This window comes from Muntiacus reevesi, chromosome 4 (assembly GCF_963930625.1).
Source record: "Muntiacus reevesi chromosome 4, mMunRee1.1, whole genome shotgun sequence".
Lineage (NCBI taxonomy): Eukaryota > Metazoa > Chordata > Mammalia > Artiodactyla > Cervidae > Muntiacus > Muntiacus reevesi.
Window position 1 is genome coordinate 142440370 of NC_089252.1, and position 5663 is coordinate 142446032.

Consider the following 5663-nt stretch of genomic DNA (forward strand, 5'->3'; position numbering starts at 1 on the left):
ACGGTGGCGAGAGATACGGAAGAAGGAGAGATACCGAGAGAAAAAGAGGCACTGGGGTGGGGAGAGGGAGGGAGGGAGGGACGGAGGGAGGGGGAGGGGGCCCCAGCTGGCGGGAGCGGAGCCAGAGAGAAAAGGAGAGAAAAGTTTCCCGGAGTCTTCATTAGTTGACTTCTGTGTCCACTGCTTCCCCCAGCCGGCCGAGCTCACCCCCAATAAAGGAAGGAGGGGGGGTCTTTATTTTTTTTTAAGGCCCCTAAGACTCCAGTGTTTACAAGACCAGAAATGCCACGGCCACGTCCTGGCAGAAAGAAAGGCTGAAATGGAGGACCGACGCCTTCCTTATAAGGTACGATGCTAACTTGACCTTCACTTTGTCATGGCGCCCCCCGCCCACCCAGACCGCTGCAGGCAGCCAGGCAGAGCCCAGGCGACCCTGGCCTCTGCCTCCCTGCTTTCTTTCTCTGTCAAATGTCTCTTCTTTTCTTTCCCCCCTCACTTCCTCCTTCCCCCTTCTCTCCCTTTCTTCTCCCTTTCCTACCCTTTCTTTTTTACTTTCTTCCTTTTTTTCCCCCTGCTGTTCTTCTTCCTCCTCTTTTCCTTTCACTCATTTTTTTGATTCTTTCCTTCTGGTTTCATGGCTTCCCTTGATTCTCTTTCCTGGCCTCTCTGATGCAGTTTCTTTCTCGCTTCTTTCTTGATCTTTTGAATCTCAGGAACAGTAAATAATATTTTCAATACTCTCCCATCCCCACCCCAACTGACCTCCATGGTCCTCGCCTGGCTTCTGCCCCCATCCAGGTATCCCTGAGGAAGAGGGTCCAGGAAAGAAGGCAACTTTGGGATCACAGGGGCTTCATTCTGGGCCCAGTGCCCACTTGAGGATGGCAATGAACTTGGTTTTGGTAAGACTTTGTTTTCCTTTTGCTGGCCTCACCTGCCAGGTCTCTGTGACCCTAAGGGTCTTGAACTGAGGATGAAGCTCTTGTTGGGGGGGGGAGGTTATGGGGAGAGCAGAGACCACTGCTCTTGAGACTTAAGGGAAGGTTTAAGGAGTAAATTGCTGTTTGCCTTTCTCTGAGTTTTCAGCCTGTAAAATCCTAGCTATTTCACTTAAGGCATTTGGGGAGGGAATTTAGAGAAATAGGAATTTGGATATTCCCACACACATGAAAATAGAAAAGAGATTATTCAGGCCTCTCTGCTTTGCCTCTTGTTGCCTCCCAAGCTCCAACAAAGCCTCCAGCATTAACTCTAATCATATCTTGTGTGGCTATAAAATAAATGATATTATGGACACCCCTATAATTATCTATTATTCGCTTACTTGTGATAATTACAATACTGGATGAGGCAGATCTATGCAGACAAAGTAAAGCCAAGGAAATATGCTGAAAAATGAAAGTGAGACTCTGTCCATTCTTGAGTATGTTTCAGAATCTGTAAGCCTGCCAAGGACCTTCGTGGTTTAGGAGTAGCCATCTTGTAGGGGATGGGTTATATTGGGAGACCCTATCACCTCTTTTCCCCCTTACACCCCCCTCTCCTCCTCCTCTGCACAGACACCAGAGAGGATCAGACCGTCAAAAGGAAATGCTTTCCCTTTCCCCCTACAATTATCCGGATAATTGCATGAATCCTTCCTTGAATACTGCTGGGTAGTCAGGTTGAGATTTCAGCCAGAAGTGCAAGGGAAGGGATTCCAAATGGGGGAAGCTGAGAGAGCCTGCTTTCTTACATTCCTAGACTTTATAGTTCTGTCTAGTGTTACATTGTTTCTTCAGGCAAAGATCTTTGTTTGCTTTCAGTCATATTTCTCCCTTCCCCCGCCCTTTCTCCCTCTCTCTCTCTCCACAACCCCCCCCCTTTTGGTCCCTTTAAAGGAGATTCAGACCACTCTGCTCTTAATAGGTGACTATAAAAGTAAAATTAATTCCCCCCTGCCTTCTAGTATCAATATCTCTCTGTTCAGTATCCACACTGGTGAGAATAAAGAGAATTAAGTGCTGCAACCCAAACCATTGTTGTTTTTGTTTGTTTTTTGTTTTCCTTTGGGCTTATCTAGGGGTGTTTACTCTGCTGAGAGATAAGTAGGGGTATCTGTATTATTATTTTTACAAGCTCACTGGGGCCTGAGCCAGTATCAACTTGGTAGAAAAAGCAAGCTTGAAGCCAGAAAGCAAGCCAAAGGAGGGAAGAAAGTGCCAGACGGAGATGAAAAAGGACCACGCAGAGAAATGCGGGGAAAGGAGAAAGCGGCAGATTCCTGAACAAACATGGTGGAAGGCAAGACAGGCACTCATGGACAGAGGTTTATGTATCTTTATTTTTTTAAATTTTTTAAAATTTGAGTCTTGATTTTAAAAAGGGAAAACTCAAGAAGGGGGGAGGGGAGAGGGAGTTATTCGAGTCACAGCATATCAACCCTAGAAGGGAAAAACACTGGATACACCGGATTCTCGGTGATCCTCGGTTTCGGATCACCTCTTCGATCCTCGGTCCTACATCGCTCTGGCTCCTACATCGCTCTGGCTCCGACCTGCCGCTGCCCCACAGAAGTCCTCGAAGTCCCCCCCCACGGCCACCAGGGCTTCCTTGCTCTTATCATCTCCATCTTTATGACGAGGCTTGTTAACAAGACCAGCGAGCTGGCCACGTACATCTATCTCCGCAGCTCACGCTCAACCAAGCAGCGACGGGTGTGGGGACTGGTGAGGCACTAATTAATTGATTCCTTTGGACAGTAAAATACAGCCGCATCTACACAGAACCCATCGACTGACTCATAAACAATATCTCTGTCGGGTGTGAGTGTATTGTCTTTCAAAGAATTTTTCCATAGGCATGTGTCAGATAGTCCCAGATTTTTAGCTACTAAAGAAGGACCCAAGTGGACCTAATTTTTAGGGGGCCAAATCAGAGTTTACTCAGCCCTCCAAAATGCTTTAAGTTATTACTGCCTCTGGAAAAGCATTGGGAATGGGTTTTGTTGAGAAAAACTTGACTTATGGGATAAATTTTCCCAGTTGCTTGAGATTGAGGTTGGAAATGAGTCCAGGAGCTGGGCAGGCCAGAGTCTTCTTCCTGGTTGGCCGGGCGGAATGGGGCTTGCTATGGAATTAGAGAGGAGCATAGAAGACAAGGTCCAGTCTTTACTTCATACTGCTTCCTAGACTTGAATTTTGAAAGTAAATTTTTAAAAATTTAAACAATCCTCACTCTTCAAGGAGCCCTTGTATGCCCAGCACACACTCAGAACCTGCCTATTACACGCCTTTCTTGGCTACAGCACTGCCCTAACTGGCAAACCAGAGTAACTGGATATTTATAGTAGGTCCAGAAGAACAAATCCTAAGACAGAAAGGTTAAAGTAATTAGAAAATGCTAATTCCATGCAGGTGTGATATGTGCAGTTAGACCCTGCTGCAAACAGGAGTTAGGGCTCAAAATATAGACCCTGACCTCCGACAAGAGAGGCAACAGTTAAACAGAGACAGGAGACCAGTGATACAAATAATCCATGTAGATATAGAGGGTGTTTTGAAAAGACAGAAATAATAGAAAGTACGGAAGGATAGAAAAGAGCTTCTGCTGATGGAGAATGTCATTGCTAATGCTTGGGCTTTCTCCTAATAATGTTTTTAAGATTGGCAGAGAAATGTGTACTATAAATATACAATACTATGTGAACCCAAAGTATGTACATCAAAGTATTTGGTACACATACACCATATATGGAAACATAATTCACAGAATATATTTTTCATGTACTGAGTTGGTATGCACTTTGTGTATATATAATAACAATATATTTTCCATGAAGTTTTAAAATGTGGATATATTAATAATAAGATATAATACTATTAATATCTAATATAATTATTATTATCTGGATGCATTGCCCATGTGCTGATTTTGTATGACTTTTAGAGTGTATATAGCCATGTATTTAAATAGGTGCAGGACTGTACTGTCCCTGTGCAAGTGTACTGTTTATACATGGAAATGAATTTTTATATATGATGGATATACATGCTATATGTAATCTTTTTTTCAGGAGGGTGCTTTCCCATACAATAGGTGTGTGCCTATGTTTGTATATTTTCTAGAGAAATATATTTTCCATTCCCAGAAAGTACATGTAATATAGATGTCTGTGCATTTTAGACTGTCTCAATATGTCGGTTATGTGGGCAGTATGTCCAGACGTACATTTTGTGGAACATCTTTTCCCTGCTCCGAATGTGGACTATCTTTCACAGGGAGCTTTTCTAGCAAGAACTACCAGTGAGTTCCATCCGCACAGACCGGTCCTTGAAGTTCTCCACTCCAGATCATGAAAATTGACAAACCAAAGTCTTGTCACAAAGCGACTCACGCTCAGAGAGGAGAAGTCACCCCCAGGCAACAGGCTGGGTTGCACTGGCTAAAGGTTCTCTGCGTTCGATCTCTTCTAAGCCTCCGGTGCCAGGCTCCTGCGGGCGGCACAGGCTTTATTTAGGAGCTTGAGGCAGAGCCGCCGGCGGTGAGGAGCCCGGCAGGAGGGCCGGCCGCCACTGTGCGGACGCAGCGTGCCCAGCAGAGGGAGGCCATTTGGGAGAAAGGCCTGGTTCCCGCAGCCTGGCAAAGTCTGGGACTCAGGCTGCTCTTTGAAGCCACCCACAAACCCACAGAGCGTCTCCGCAGGCTGGGGCTCGGGGCTGATCAGCTGGGCGGGTCCGGGTCTTGGCGGTCTCCGCGGCTCCGGCCAGCAGGGGTCATCCCGTCATTCGCGGGGGCCGGCGGCCTTCGGGCGGCGACTGGCGCTGTTGGTTGGGCTGGCAGCTACGTGGGGCGGCGGGGCCGGGGCTGGGAGGCGCGCCGTGTTTCCTCTCCTTGGGATCCCAGGCGCCCCGGATCCGAGGTCGGGTCAAGCGCTCGGGGAACTGGACCGAGGTTCCAGAGCCCTGTCCGCCGGGCCGGGGCACGGAGCGCTCTGGATGCGGGACGGGGAGCGAGCAGTCAGGCGCCCGTATCGGACCAGCAGCAGGCGGGTCTTTGTCTCGGAGCCTGGAGCCTGGAGCTAGCTCGGCACCGGGCTGCCGTGGTGCGGGGCTTTCGGTGGCGGCGGTCCGGGGACGCACGCTTCCCCGCGGAAGATCGGCAGCTCCTTCTCGACGGAGGCAGACACCGTAGGGCGGCCGGTGGGGCCAAACACTCGGCTTATACGTGGCGTTGGGGTCCCTGGCCGCAGCCCACCTCGCGCTTAATTACGCTGGAACATTCGGCGCCTCCAAGTCCCCGCCGCACAGAGAGGGTTGGAGGCTCCGGTATGCGTTTTCCACACGGGTCGGGGGCCTACAATCCTCTCCTACTTTCCGGGTGATGGCGGGGAGGATGGGCGGAAGCTCTGGCCGGTCCGGAACCCTAGGTCCCTGGGGTTTGCTTTGTTCAGATGGGGCCGGCGGTCCCTGCTTGGCTCTGGGTCTAAGCCATCGATCGCGCCGGCTTTCCGCAGAACCCGGGCTGCCGGGCCCATCTCCCGTCAGTTCTATAGTGGCTTAAAATACCCTACCTGCGTCTGCGCAGCGCAGAGTAGGGTAGAACTGGGTGATAATCAGGGCCAAATACACAACTCATTTGAATGGTATAAGGTTACACATACACAACAGTGACATTATTTTTTA

General features: G+C 48.9%; 1 long non-coding RNA gene across 1 annotated transcript; it reads left to right on the forward strand.

The window, feature by feature from the left end:
- The first annotated feature begins 225 nt into the window (after positions 1-225).
- On the forward strand, positions 226-2531 carry LOC136166398 (uncharacterized). Its single transcript, XR_010662897.1, has 3 exons — positions 226-346; positions 799-902; positions 2119-2531. It is a non-coding gene; the product is annotated as an uncharacterized lncRNA (long non-coding RNA).
- The last annotated feature ends 3132 nt before the right edge of the window (positions 2532-5663 follow it).